The sequence below is a fragment of the Panthera tigris genome, chromosome F2 (assembly GCF_018350195.1).
Source record: "Panthera tigris isolate Pti1 chromosome F2, P.tigris_Pti1_mat1.1, whole genome shotgun sequence".
NCBI lineage: Eukaryota > Metazoa > Chordata > Mammalia > Carnivora > Felidae > Panthera > Panthera tigris.
In genome coordinates this window covers 78,005,632-78,021,332 of record NC_056676.1, presented here as the reverse complement: position 1 = coordinate 78,021,332, position 15,701 = coordinate 78,005,632, and the positions used below count along the sequence as shown (strand labels likewise).

At 48.5% G+C, this 15,701-nt stretch overlaps 1 protein-coding gene across 1 annotated transcript in view; it reads left to right on the top strand.

Moving 5' to 3' along the window:
• The first annotated feature begins 2,198 nt into the window (after positions 1 to 2,198).
• The window catches only part of FAM135B (family with sequence similarity 135 member B), a 280,699-nt gene continuing 267,196 nt past the window's right edge, over positions 2,199 to 15,701 (top strand). Inside the window, exon 1 of the mRNA XM_042973072.1 lies at positions 2,199 to 2,372. The gene's annotated coding sequence lies outside the window, so the exon portion shown is untranslated. The remainder of the gene's footprint in view (positions 2,373 to 15,701) is intronic.

Sequence of the window (15,701 nt, the reverse complement as noted above, 5' to 3'; positions counted from 1 at the left end):
CAATTGAAAGTCTTTCTCTCACCCAGACTTTGTCCACGGGGTTCTCCACCCACCCCAGCCCCACAGCTAATAAGGTCTACTTTACACATTTCTTACATAACCTTCTGACATATTTTTTTTAACGTTTATTTATTTTTGAGACAGAGAGAGACAGAGCATGAATGGGGGGAGGGTCAGAGAGAGGGAGACACAGAATCGGAAGCAAGCTCCAGGCTCCGAGCTGTCAGCACAGAGCCCGACGCGGGGCTCGAACTCGTGAACCACGAGATCATGACCTGAGCCGAAGTCGGACACTTAACCGACTGAGCCACCCAGGCGCCCCACTTCTGACGTATTTTTATGCCCAAACAAGCAAATTCAAATAGGCATTTGTGTCTTCACCCCCCCCCCCCCTTGCTTCTTTCCCAAGAGTTTTCTTATTACAAACACTGTTCCACACTTTGCTTTTTCGTGTAATAATAATATATCCTGGAGATCTTTTATTGGGGCAATTGAAACACATCAGGCTACAAGCCAACCTTGTGCTGCAGGCATATCTGCGCTGCTGGGGACCAGCAAATGCAGAGCGAAACGCCGGGGACTTGTACTCACATTCAAAAATAAGGCTGCATAACAATGCAATGTTTATGGCAAAATAAATGGCACATTATTTTGATCACATTTTAAAGGCAAAAAAATCCTGAGAGAAAAGAATCCATATTCTCCTTGGAGAGAGATAAATATTCATTTATTTGCCATTCGGCAAACGTTTGCTGAGCACATATGTTGTCCAAGGCTCGGGTGGGTGCTGCGGGAAGGACACGCAAGGCAGACAGAAGGCAGCCTTCCTCTGAAGGCCCTCTGGCCTCTGGCCAGGGCGGCAGGGCCCTCTCGGCGATACCCACCTCACCCTCACCGCACGCTCTTCAACCAAGGGTGACTTTCCCAAACTGGGGACCCAGCCTTTCTCCTGCTTAAGCTCCTTCAATGGCTCCCTGTGGTCATTAGGGTCGAATTCCAGCCCCCTCACTTGGCTCTCAAGGCCCCTGACGTGCAGCCCTGAACCTCCCCTGGCCGGCTCTGCTCCCGCTGTCCTGGATCGCTAGTGTGGATAAAAACCGGTGCTGGCTGGCTTGCCTCCAGGCCTCCGCACGCTCGGGTCCTCTCCTTCTGGACGGAGCGTCCCCAGACTTCACTTTCCCCTGCTTCCTCTTGTCCCTTCTTGCAGGCATTTTGTCCCGTCTTGCAGGCATTACCGCCCTCCACCCCGCAACGGGAGGAGCCGCGAGTCACCGCGGCTGCTGGGTTTACAAGCTGTGATCCCTGCCGGGACGTGAGCCGGCGCAGCCCACTCCGCGGGACTGCGCCCTGTCCCCCCGTCGGGGGCCGGTGCCTCCTGTGTACAAGGCGAGGGCCACGAGGCCTTCCTAACAGGGCGGGCGAGAACTGGGGGCCTCCGGGTGTGCAGCACCTGGCGAGGGGTGCTCGGTACATGGCAGCTGGTCCAACCCTCCTCCTGCCACTCCTCCTCCTCCTCCTCCTCCTCCTCCTCCTCCTCCTCCGGCCCCGGGGGCCAAGTCTCACGGAGGTCTGAACCCCCGACGTCCAGCAGGGCGCAGGTGGGCAGCACCCCTGGGCTCGTCGGTGGGTCGATGGCCCCGCTGACCTGGGGCGGTGGGAGGCAGAGCTCGCTCGGGGCTCTAGCCCCTCCCGGGCCGCTCCCCCGGGACCGCTCCTCCCCGTGGAACGGGCGACCCCCCCCTCCCCCCCGGGGGTTCCGGGAAGGGCCCGGCCACGCGGGAGGGCGCCTCCCGAGCGCTCACTGAGCATGCTCGGGCCCGCGGGCGGCGGGGGCGGGCGGCGAGGCGGGCGCCCCCCACAGGCTGGCGGGCGGCGAGCCCGGCGCCGGCTCGCGCGCACGGGCCCGGGGCGGGGCGCGGGGTCGGGGGCGAGCGGGCGGGGGCGGGGCGCGGGGTCGGGGGCGAGCGGGCGGGGGCGGGGCGGGAGCGCGGGCGCCGCGGAGAGCCGAGCCGCCGGGCGCCAGCGCAGCCGCGCCGCGTCCTCCTCCGCAGTGGTGGCGGCCGGCCCCGGCCCGGTGCCCAGCCTCGCCGCCCGGGCCGGCTCGCGGGGCTGCCCGGAGGGCCGCGGCCGGGCAGCTGTTGCGCCGCGAGGGGGCAGCTGCGGAGTTCCATAACCATAGCAACCGCATCAGCACCGCGGCGGCGGCGCGGGCAGCAGCGCTCGCTCCTCCTCCAGGCAGCCTCGCCGCGGGCACCGGAGACCCAGCTCGCGGCCGCCCGGACCCCGCGGAGCGCCCACCGCCGCTGCGGAGAGCCGGCAGGGAGCGAGCCGGCGCGGCCCGGAGCCGAGGGGAGCCCTGCAGCGGGAGACAGGTAGGTGAGCGCGCTCGGGGTCGGCGGCTGCAAACTCTCTCCTCGGTGGCAGTGACGTTTCTGGAAGCGTGGTCGCTAGTTGGATGGCTTTCTGTTACTTAACAGGGATTCCGCCGCGAAATGTGGTTTGTCTCCTTCGGTCTCCCCCTCGGTCGGACCGTCCTCTGGTCTCCAGGCACATCTGGGCAGGTCTGAGAGGGCAGGAGGGGAGATGTGGGGTGACAGGCGGGGAGATCCGCTGGGTCAGTGAGGGGGTCCCCGCGGAAGTCCCACGCGGAGGCTGAGGGAGCACATCCAGACCCTGGTGCAGGCAGGTCCTCTGAGCCCGTGAACCCCCCCCCCCCCCCCCGCCCCCGGGGCAGGTTCGGGAGAAGCCGGTGTTGGGGTGAAGCGGGCAGTGGTAGCGATGCTCTGTGATCCGGGCTGACCCAGAGACCTCTTCTCCCTGTGGCTTGGCTGGGGACAGGGGTGTGGGGGGTGGGGGGGGGGCACTGCAGCTCGGCTATGACATGGAAAGGGACCAGAGCGCACACCAGCTCCTGATCTGTAAAGTCGCCTTCAAGCCCAGCAACCGGAGGGGACATTTGGACAAGGGAAGTAGTAACTATTATTGTTTCGGGACCCAGGGGTATCCCTGGAGTTCATCATGTTATTGCCTTTGACTGTTGGGGGTGGAGGTGGGGGGGACTAGATAGAAAATTATAAGTGAGCAATCAAAATGCCCCCTCCCTGCCTCCTCACCTCATTTCTATCCCCCACCTCCACCCACCCCACTATTGTCAGCAAAACAAAGCTGACATCGAGGATAATAACACTCTTTGTCCCCTTGGCCACCCAGGGCTCTAGCCATTGGCAGACTATCCCACTTGGAGACAGAGAATTTCGCTTCAGTTCTCTATTTGAACTAGGGAAGCATTGGTTTTTCTTCAGGTTCTGATGCTCCTGCTATTAAGAGATGTGCCAGAGCTGAGAAGCACCTGTCCACATGGAGGGATGGACTGTTAACCACATGTGCGGGCTAGAGAGAGGGGCAGAGGTTTGGGCAAAGATTCCAGACCCAGTTCCGTGGGGGCCAGGACCCCAGAAGAACATAGAGAAGGGAGATAAAGTTAGGTGAATAATTTGGATCTACAGGCTCTTGCATATGGGTAAGTGGGTCTCTGGGTAATTTCCAGGATGGACAGCCACTGACTTTTGTAGGGCTTTCTCTTTTTATCCTAGCCTCAGGGGACGGTGGTAAGTCCCAGTTAAAAGGCCGTGTTCTTTAATTGGGCTTTTAATTTATGCCGTAGTTATGTTGCCTGAGGGGATGTGATTTGACCAGCATTTCAGCTGGGATTCATGTCGTAATGAGGAGGGTATTATTGTATTCCAGGCAGATGGTAAGGTGTAGAGAAAAGAGGACAAGATCTGGAGTCAGAAGACATGGTTTTGAGCTCTCATTCCACCATACGCTCGCTGTGTGACCTTGAGATGCTCCTCTCTCTCATCTGTAGAATGGGGATACTAAATTCTTGCACCTTGCCAGGCTCTTGTGACCATTGAGTGGGGTGATGGAAGGGATGGGTGGAGAAAGGCTTTTCGAAACCTAACATGCCATGCAAATAAAAAGGATCATCATCATCTTCTGAAGAAACTCCCTTGTTCAGATCAGCAAATCATTACACGTGAAATGGGGGTAGAAATATTGGTCAGTGACTCACAGTTGAAATGCTATAGTGTGGTCCAGGATACACTCAGGGAGATACAAAGAGGGTTTTATCAGGGTCAGCACAGCATGTGATCCCTGTTTACAAATGTTGAAAGTCAAGAGCTTTGCCATCCAGTGCAGCACGCTCGTTTGGGAACACCGAGGTCTGCTCACCTCAGAGTTGGACGAAGCGTTCCCACAGTGTAAACAGGGATTTGCACATAGTAGGGACTCATTTAAATGCTGGTTAGATGGATACGTTGGGCAGAGCTCCTCGTGGACAAGATTTAACCTTCACACAACTCTGCTCCATAATGGCACATATTTACCGAATGTTTGTCCAATTTGACTGAACGCTTTCTGCTTGATGTCATCGGTGAGGGAACCATAATTTTCTGGAAGGAGCCAGGACTGCCTTCTACCATTCTCTGCTCTTTTAAACCCCTCCTTCTGGTCATGCTGGCCTCTCTGCCTGGAATGACCATTTCCCACTTCATCTTCCCTCTGCGACCCAATTCCAATGCCCCTCCTGATGGGAAGCCTTCCTGCTCTCTTCTCTGCGCCCCCACGGCACTTTGGGCCTGCTCTCTGTCAGCCTGTGCTGTGTCACATTGTCATTGCTTGCCCATATGTCTGCCGTCTCTAGAGTTCATGCTTCCTGAGGGTGGGAACCTTGCCTTGTTCTACCATGGTTGGGGCCCCAGCACCTGGCATACAACTGCCCCGGTGAGCAGTTGAGTAAGTGAAGGAGCCTTACCTTCAACATGACCACATGCACAGGAAGAGGCTTGCACCAAGGCTGCCCCGGCCACGTTCTCCCCGTCTCAGTATGTGCAGCAAGCCTGAAGGATGCTTGCTGGGTTGTTGTGCATTATTAGGGTCAGCCCACTGAAGCACAGTGAAGGAGAACAGAAACACATATTTTGCCTTAAAATGCTCATTTTTTTTTTCAAGTGGGTACTTTAGGATAACTGTAATCTAGTGTTGAATGGCCTTCATATAACATTTGCTGAAAACATCTGATGGAATATTTTAAACTCAAAATGTATTTGTCTCCTTTCAATTTCTTTCCTTGATTTTTAGTATTATGGAAAAGGACATAGACTGGATCAAGAAAGGCTAGATTTGAATCCGGTTGTAAGGGACCCAGACGTAGGACACTTGATCTCCTCATGCCTCAGTTTCCTCACTTGTAAAATGAGGATGATATTACCCATCTAACAGGGATGCTGAGAGTTTGGAGTGAATGGATAGGTGTGCAGTAAAAGCAGTTGATAAACTATAAAATACTATACTCAATACATTATTTATCTTCCTTGAATTTTGTTGTTGTTGTTGTTCTGGGAAATGAGCAAAATCTCTATGTCTGATTACATAGCACCAGACAAGATGGGCTGGAAATTCTGGCTCTTTCACTTGTGAGCTCTGTGTGACCTTCAGTAAGTCATTTTGTCCCCATCAGCCCTTTGCCATATCTGCATAGCATTATAATAACGGCTACCTTTCAAGATGGATCGGGAAGATGTACAGTAAGGGAAGTGCCATGATATCTGTAATTTTCAAATGATAGATGTAATTGCCAATAATAGAAGGTTTCAGAATTTTTTGAAATGCCCCTGATGCATTTCCTCCTTGTATTTTGCCTACCTTTCTTACAGAGAGAGAAAGGGAAGGAGACAGGGAGGGAGAGAGGGAGAGGGAGATGGAGAGAGAGAGAGAGAGAGAGAGAGAGAGAGAGAGAGAGAGAATACTAATATACCCAGAGCTGTGTTTTTCACGCAAGATACCATGGGGGAATAGAATAAGCTAAAGATTCAGATTTGCAGACTGAGCCCTCGTTCTAGCTCTGATATTAACTGCATATGGACCGTCGCTCTGTGCCTTACCTCAGTTTCTGGGCCTCAGTTTCTTCATCTGTAAATGGCCTGGATGATTTCCATGGCTCCATCTGGCTCTACTTTTTCAGTGTTTCCATATCCTAGCCTACGTTTCTCTGCACCAAAGCCACATCTGTGGCTCTTGGCTGTCCTTTTGGTCAAGACTCATCACCTGTCCAGACTCTACATTTTAATTCACCATAACCACCATATTTCCCTTCTTTTAGAATTCTCCCCCGTCTAGAAGGCCAGTGTCCCTCAAGAGGACCCTGGGACTTAGGACGTGCATGCCACCCATCTTTGTCCCAGCCCAGTTCTTATCCAGCCCCAGGCAAGATGCTCTGCTTCTCAGTCCACGCTGAAAGATCACCTTCATTCAAAATACAAGAAACTGTATGGATAAAGCCCGATCTTACTGGGCGAGCTGGAGGAGATTTGTAGACATCTCTAATATTTGCTGAGCTTCCCAGGCTCTGGGTACTCAGCAGCATGAAATGTTTGTGCTCAGACATGAATCGCTTCTAGCTAGTTGTACCCACCTCAGGAGTGATTCCTGAGGGAGATTCTGGCACCACAAAGGAAACTGATGCCATGGGCCACCACCCTTTCCTGTGGCTTTCCACCTCTGGTGTGGATGGACAGGCGCTGTGGGGTGCCCAGTACAGGAGATCTGAATCAGTAGAATGCTGCATGCCACTTGGCATGCCAGGCCCTGAGGGCCAACTGCGAACGAGCCAGGGATCTGCCCCATGTAGCCCGGGGGAGACTGGAGGGAAGGGCCATCAGAAGGAGGAAGTGACGTGGAAATCCCTGGAAGCAAGAGGTAGCAAAGGAATGAAACAGATGCGCAGGACTGGAACACAAGGAATGGAATGGTGTCCCTTGAGGCTGGGGAGGTGGTGAGGGGCTACATCTCTGAGAGTTTCAGGAGCCACATTAAGGAGCTTGTGCTCTAAACTTAAGGTCAGCAGAGCCATGGAAAGGTTTGGAGTTGGGCAGAACGCTCTCCCTCTAGCTGCAGAGTAGAAGTTGGATTTGAGAAGATGGGTCAGCTGAGAAATATGGCGGCATCTTAGGACACTTGGCAGATAAAACATGACTGAATTCAGGCAGTGAGAGTTGGGATGACTCTTCCTGTCTGCATGATGGACAGAAAGTAGTGAAAGAAGGAACGCTGAGGAGGGAAAGAGGGAGAAGCATCAGATAAATGAACATACGTATCATTTGTCAGAGAGATATCAGTGGACCACTTTCGACCATTGGTGCGGGTCAAGGGGAGGGAGGGCTCATGGGTGACGCTAAGGGCTTTCTTTCTATCCCCACAGCAACCACTCTGGTTCCAGCCCTTCATCTCTCACCTGGACTAATACACCAGGCTCTGAACTGACCCCCCCACCCGTCTACTCTGTACGTGGCAGCTAGAAGGCTCTTTGTAAAATTAAAATCAGACGTGATGAGACCACTTAGCAAATTTCAAGTATACAGTACAGTATGGTTAGCTGTCATCACCATGCTGTGCATTGGATCTCCAAATCTTGTTTATCTTGCATAACTGACACTTTGTACGCCTCGACCAGCCCCAGCCTCTGATAACCACCGTTCTACCCTCTGCTTCTGTGAGTTTGACCGTTTTAGATTCTACACTTAAGTGAGATCAGATAGTATTTGTCTTTCTGTGCCTGGTTTATTTCACATGGCATGATGTCAGGTCTATTCATATTGTCACAAATAGCAGGACTTCCTTATTTTTTTTTTTTTTTTTTTAAGACTGAGTAATAGACCATTTTATGTATAGACCACTTATCCTTTACTTATATAGACACCGATGGACATTTAGTTTGTTTCCGTATCTTGGCTACTCTGAATAATGCTATGATGAGTGTAGGTATATCTTAGAGATCCTGATTTAAATTCCTTTGGGCATATAGTGAGAAGTGAGATTGCTGAGGGTGATTCCATTTTTAATCTTTTGAGAAGCCTTCATGCTGTTTTCCATAATGACTATACCAATTTACTTTCCCACCAACAGTGCTCCAAAGTTCCTGTTTCTTTACCTCTTCATCAAACTCTTACCTTAATTTTTTTTAAATAATAGTCATTTTAACAGGTGTGAAGTGATATCTCATTATAGTTTTGACTTGCATTTCCCTGATGATGAGTGATGTTGGACACTTTTTCATGTATCCCCTGAAGACAGTCGAGAAGACATACAAATGGACCTTCTTTGAAAATAAATTGATTCAAGTCCTTTGCCCATTTTTTTTTAATGTTTATTTATTCTTGAGACAGAGACAGAGTGTGAACAAGGGAGGGTCAGAGAGAGAAGGAGACACAGAATCTGAAACAGGCTCCGGGCTCTGAGCTGTCAGCACAGAGCCCAACGCGGGACTCAAACCCACGAACTGTGAGATCATGACCTGAGCCAAAGTCGGATCCTCAACTGACTGAGCCACCCAGGCGCCCCTGCCTATTTTTTTTTATTGGGTTCTTTGTTTTTTTAAGTTTATTTTTATTTATTTTGAGATAGAGAGAGAAAGAGAGAGAAGGGCAGAGAGAGAGGGAGAAAGAGAATCCTCAACTGACAGCCCAGAGCCTGATGTGGGGCCAGAACTCATGAACCATGAGATCATGACCGGAGCTAAAATCAAGAGGCAGATGCTTAACTGACTGAGCCAGCCAGTGCCCCATGATTGGGTTATTTGGGTATTTTTTGCTATTGAGTTGTATGAGTCCCATATATATTTTGGATATTAGCCATCTATCAGATCTATACCCTCCCTTTCTGTAGGTTGCCTTTCCATTCTGTGGACTTTTTCCTTTGTGATGCAGATGACTGTTAATTTGATGTCATCCCACTTGTTTATTTTTGCTTTGGTTGCCTGCACTTTTAGTACCATATCCAAAAAACTCATTGCCAAGACCGGTGTCCAGAGCTTTTTCCCTATTTATTATTTTAGCAGTTTTTCGGTTCCGGGTGTATGTGTAGGTCCAATCCATTTTGCTTTTTGTGCATAGTGTAAGATGAAGGTTCAGTTTTACTCTTTTCATGCAAATATCAAGTTTCATGAACACTATTGATTGAAGAGACTATTCTTTCCTCACTGTGCCTTCTTGACACCCTTGTGAAAGATAAGTTAAACATATATGTGTGGGTTTATTTCTGGGCTCTCTACTCTGTTCCATGGGCACGTGTGTCTGTTTTTATGTCAGTACCATATTGTTTTGATTACAACAGCTTCGTCATATAATTTGAAATCAGGAAGCGTGATGCCTCCAGCTTTGTTCAGCAGTGAAAGGATTTATCCTGGGAAGACAGGTACCCATGGGCATTTTGGATTCAGGCTACAGTATAGAGAGTGCATTGGAGGGGCATAAGATGGGAAGCATAGAAACTTGGTGGGAAGTGATGGCAGGAAATCCAGGGTGTATGGAGGCAATGATGGCTGCAGCCAACGTTAAGGTAATAGGAGGAAGAGAGAACAAACTGGAGAGATATTAAGGCAGTAGAATGTTAGGAAGTATGGGACCACCCGGGATACGGTGTCTAACAGTGGAGAGGCATCAGGGATGACACTCAGTCTTCTGACCTGGTCTGATGGAATGGCCTTGTTGCTGTCCGCTGGCCTGGGGACGCAGGTGAAATAACAGATCTTGAGGGGGAAATGATGAGTTCTGTTTTGAATTAATAGACTTTTAGGTCTCTGAGGACATCTATGTACATTTTCGGCTATTAGAGATATCAGGCAAGCTCAGAATAGAGTTCTTGGCTGAATATAGACTTGGGGAATCATCAGCACATGGACGCTAATTGAGAGCATGGGAGTCGAAGTGATCACCCAAGGGAGGTGTATAGAATGAGGAGATGAAGACGTCCTTTTATCACCAGCTCTGTCTCCCACTGCCCTTGCAAAAACAAAACACAAAACACAAATGCACACTCGATAGCTTCCTTGTGCCTTCAGGGCTTCTCAACTGTGTTCCCACATTGCTGGCTAGGACAGATCTGCATCTGACATTTCCATGGCTCCTTCAAACCCTCGTCTAAGACTTTCCTTTTAGGGGTCTTCCTGGACCACTGCGGCCAAACAGCTGCCTCTAGTCTCCAGCCACGGAACTTGCTGTGTTTTTCTCCATAGCATTCATCCCTGCATAAGCGTTGGCATTATTATTACAGATGTATTTGTTTGCCTTTCTTATTGACTCTCTCCTCTGTAAGATGGTGAGCTCCGTGGTTGCAGGGACCTCACCGTGTTTACAGCTGCACCAAACACTTAGAACATTTCCTGGCACTCGGTGAGCCTGCGGCCAATATTTCTCAAAGCACATATAGAAGAAAAAAAAATACCAGGAATCTTCGATAATGGAATGACGCCTTTTCCGTTTAAAAACAAATAACCATAGCCTTATGCAAGTCGCATTTAGAACTCCTGGTCCGATGGTGGCCTTCCAGTTCAGGGTTACCCTGACCCATCTAGTCTCCTTTTTCCTGGGACTGACTGTTCTGGTTTGAAAACTGCACATTTTGCCTGCTGGGAACGCCCACCCCCAGTCCTAGACAAACCAGCCCGGTTGGTTTCCCTGGTTCTGACATGTGTTAGCCACCTGACCCTGGACGGGTACTCAGCCTCAAGGGATAGTCCTAGCTTAGATCTTGAGATGTAGACATACCGCCTACGTCCTTAATATAGAGCCTGAAGTGGCTCCTGGACAGGTGCTTGATTGAAGGGTGCTCTCGGATGAAAGGAGAGCTGGATAGGGAAGAAGATGGGCAGAGACGTCCATGCAGCCCTATCGGCTCTCCCGGCTCACACAGGGAGCTCTGGGGCACACGTGGTCCCACAGCATTTTCCACCTTGAGGCAAGGTCATTTCCATGGATCCGATTGCGGGAAACATATCCACCAAGGTATTCCTGGGCAAAGCAGCCTGGATCAGCCGAGGAAAATTCTTGGGAGAACAGAGCAACGGTGGGTTGTTAACAGCTAACACAGCAGCTGGGGGATGGGTGTCCCAGCCTGATAGAAGGCGTCAAGGTGGGGCATTCTTTACGTCCGCTACATTCTAACTGATATTTCCACAGCCCTCCACCCCGAGTCTTTAAGACAAAGATGCTGCTTTGGGGCGTATGACATTCAGTCATAACACTCTGTGATCCTCATAGAATGTCTGTGCCCTAAGGAAGTCACGAAAACATACTATAAAAAAAATCTCCCTGAACTTTGTACTGCTGGGAACCCAAAGAACCCTGCTGTGGATTCCCTTCCTGATTTAGCGGTACCTTCTCCTGCTCATCTCTCTCTCTCTCTCTCTCTCTCTCTCTTTTTTTTTTTTTTTAACGTTTTTTCATCTTTGAGAGACAGAGAGAGACAGAGCATGCTCGGGGAAGGGGCAGAGAAAGGGAGACATAGAATCCGAAGCAGGCTCCAGGCTCTGAGCCGTCAGCACAGAGCCCGATGCGGGCCTCGAACTCACAGACAATGAGATCATGACCTGAGCCAAAGTCAGACGCTTAACCGACTGAGCCACCCAGGTGCCCCTGCTGCTCATCTCTTAAAAGCATCATTGGTCAGGGCAAATTGCTGTAGGGTCCCAGCTACACAGGTACCTACCAGCCCAACCAGTCATGCACTGGCCTTTTGCTCACACCCTGCTCTCCAGTCACTGAACATTCTGGTACCGGGACCATGGTTTTCCTCACCACCCTGAGTCCTGCTGTTATCTTGAATGCCTTCCAAGTCCAGCTCAATGACTCTCGTAGCACCGTGGCCTTCACCTTCTCAGCTTAGATAGCTTTTCCTGCCCTCCACTCAGCCATACCTTCACTCATACATCACACTTGTTATATATACCAAATCATTTGTTGAACATCGTCTTCTCTCTTAGCTTTGCTTGCTGAATTCTTCCACTAATGCCATTTTTTATTTCATAGAAATCTCTGGCCAGTGATCTCTCCTCTTTTAATTCATTAACCCTCTTTTTCTATAACGCCTCCTTACTCCACTTGGGGGTTCTTTGGTGTGCAGCTTCCACAATACTCTTTCCAATAACCCGCTAATAATTCCAGCTTTTCTCTGGGATATTGTGTGCTACTTTATCTGCAGTGACCTTAGTTTCTTTAAAACAATGATAATAGGCAGCCTATAAGGATTTTTTAAATGTTTATGTATTTATTTTTGGGAGAGAGAGAGTGAGCGAGCACAATTGCACAAGCAGGGGAGGGGCACAGAGAGAGAGAGAGAGAGAGAGAGAGAGAGAGAGAGAATCCCAAGCAGGCTCCACACTGTCAGCCCAGAGCCCCATGTGGAGCTTGATTCCACAACTCTGAGATCAGGACCTGAGATGAAATCAGGAGTTGGACGCTCACTGACTGAGCCACCCAGGCGCCACCATAAGGAATTTTTAATGAAAATTAAGTGAACAAATAAAAATAAACTAAGCTAAATCAAATCTCTTATAGTACTTGGCACCCAGTAGGTGATTAATCAGTATTCTGATTAAAGGCTAGTGTGTCTACTGCAATGTCAACTGAATGGTGGTGAGATTGACCTTCTGCTATGGAAAGTGAGGAGGCTGGATGAGACTCTTCCTTGAGTGGAACATGTCCATGGCTCCGTGGGGTTAACCACGGGGTATCCATGCTGTAACTTCAGAGATGTTCATGCTGTACGGGTCTTCGAGGGCATCAGATGCTAAGTGATAAGCCATCACTTAGTTTTCAGAAGTGTGACAATGAGTCATCAAGGAAAAACTAAATCACAGTCTGTAAACTCTGCTGAAATAAGGCAAGGGAGTCTACTTTCTAAAATGAGTTGCATCAGAAATTGCTAAAATTAAATAGCAAAGTATTTAGTGTTAAAGGAGTTGGTATCAGTTTTCTGGAAAATTAATTTCTGGGCACACATCATCATAGCTGAGATGTTACTGTAGGAAAGGAGCAGAGAACCAAACTGGTGGTTTTTGTGAAAACTTGTTGATCTTAAATCAGAACATAAAATATGCTGAGGAATAAATTGGCTTTTTTTTTTAGTTTGTTTAAAGGAAGTGTTTAAAGATAAGATTATCCTTGGCATCTTGTGCCCAAGGTAGAATTCATCAAGCTCGGTATTTTAACATGCTGACTTGTGTTGGCCTTTTGGGAGAATAAAATGAATATTAATTTAATTGCTTCTGAATAATAGAATAGATTTCCTTGGTTTTCTTTCTTTCCCCTTCTTCCCAAGAGCATGGAGATGCCGGAGACAAAAATGATCATAAATCATCTTTAAGTGACAGGTCAGAATCAGATTACGTGGTGGTGCAGATGGGAGGGAAAGGAAGCTCATTCTAAGGACCTACAACATGCTGGTGACTGCCGTTAAGTACTTTCCCTGGTGCTACTTGTATTTGATCCCCATACAAGAGCTAGTACCAGCCCTCTTTAGGGCTGAGGAGGCCCCGGCACAGAGAGGGGCAGTAACTTGCTCACAGACCCACAGCTAGCAGGAGACAAAGCCTGGAGAGGTTCCCTCAAGTCCATCTGACCCCAAGGCGTGTCCCTTTTCAGCCACCCTGCAGGTGTCCCTTGTGAAGGGCATTTAAAAGTCAGCTCTAGATCATAAAAAGCAAAACAAAGCAAAAAACGCAGAACAAAACTCAAGAACTGTTCAAAGTATTTGGCTTTTAAGCACTTCAGCTGTGTGTGAATTTGGGGAAGCGGGGAAGCTTCTGTTTGACTTGGAATGTGAAGAGGGTGAGGAGGGGATTTGCTTGACGATCCCTAATATCAGGTCTGCTTCCGAAGTTGTTTGATGCTGGACTGTGCATGAAAACTGCAAGCATGTTTATTTCGAAGGGCTCTTTAGAGAATTAGGAGCCTCCTTAGTTTAAAAAAAAAACCCAAAAAACAAGAAGTAATTCAGGGCAATCTGTGTTCTCCCTAGTTGTTCAGGTAAGTGGTCAAAATTCTAGGTGTTTACCTTTTCACGTTTATACTTTATTGACTATGTGAGACCAAAAAGAGAAAAAAAAAAAAACATTTGCTGGGATTACAGATCTGTCATTTCTCCTTTGTTTGGTTTAACTGAGTGTCTCCTGGATATTTTCATTCAAAATTCAGTGATTAATGTATGTGTCAAAACTCTTGGTCTGTTGATGTAATAGATTATATACATTAAACTTAAAATCAATATATTACTTTTATTTAAAAAATTTTTTTAAATTTTTTATTTATTTTTGAGACAGAGAGAGACAGAGCATGAGCAGGGGAGTGGCAGAGAGAGGGAGACACAGAATCCAAAGCAGGCTCCAGGCTCCGAGCTGTCAGCACAGAGCCCGACACAGAGCTCGAACTCACAAACCGCGAGATCATGACCTGAGCCAAAGTCGGACGCTTAACCAACTGAGTCACCCAGGCGCCCCAGTATATTACTTTTAATATGTATTTCACCTTAAGTTAAAACTCAGGCTGGGTTGCCTGTATTGCGAGTCACACAGGAAGGTGGTGTGCACCGGGCCAGAAGCTTCCTTTGCATGTAAACATGGGGTCCTGATTACGGCTGCCAGGGAAACGGAGAGTGAGGGGTCCTCGAACAGGGGGCTGGTTGATCTGTTTACAATTTCAGCACAATGTGTTTTTGCCCCTCACACACACACACACACACACACACACACACACACACACACACAGAGGCACACCCCCACACACATACATGCACACCCCCACACCTTCATCTGGGCAACCTCTTTACTGATTCAGATTCAACTCGATTGTCATCTCTTTGGAAAAAGCCTTTCCCTGTTGCTCTGATGGTTGTTTCCATCCGTTCCTTGTGGCCTCCCACAGCAGCTGGGCTTAGCTTGACCACAGCATCATCCTGTGAGAGGCTGTTGGGTGTGATGGTCATGCTCTGCTCCCAGCCTGTCTCTGTTCCTGTTCGCTCAGCCCCACTCCCGGCCCTGATGCACCCAGCAGCGATGTGCAAACACATTTATCTGAAGGTTACAAGGAGAGCATTTGGGTTCACAAAGTCCTGGCCGTGTTCCAACTTTGCCACTAGCTCCGACTTGGAAAATTATTGAACTTCTCTGAATCTGTTTCTTCATCTGTAAGACAAGGATAATAAGGCCACTTTTCTCCTAGGTGGCCTGGACGATGAAATGATATGCCTACTGTATGTATGCAAAATATTTAGCAAAATGCCTGATACGTGGCAAAAGACTAGAGAAAGAATGGCTAATTTGTTAGTAAAGGAAGTTTTATAAAGTACATATTATATGCCACACATCATGCTGCAGGCTGGGGTTGCTGTTGAGAACAGGACAGACTTGGTCCCTCTCTCCTGGAACTTGTGTTTTTCTAGTGGGTTGAGTTGGGAGAAGCCAGAAATAACACTCAGTCATTTCTTTTTTCTTTCTCTGCCAGATAGTGCTCTTAAACATTCATTCATTCGTGCATGCATGCATTCATTCAACAAATATGTGAACACTTTCCCTGGTTCAGACACTTAACATGGATTTTCTCATGTAATCTTCATAGCAGATTTATGAGACAAAAAAACATCCTTACCTGTCCCTTTTCAGAAATGAAGACGCTGAAGCTTGGGGAGATTGGATGGCTTGCCAGAAATTTCATAGAAGATCAATCTCAGAGCCCAAACTCCAAATCAGAGCCATTTTTTAAGATTTATTTTAATTTTTATTTTTCATTTAAATACAAGTTAACATATATGTAATAATCATTTCAAGAATAGAATTTAGTGGTTCATCATTTACATATAACACCTAG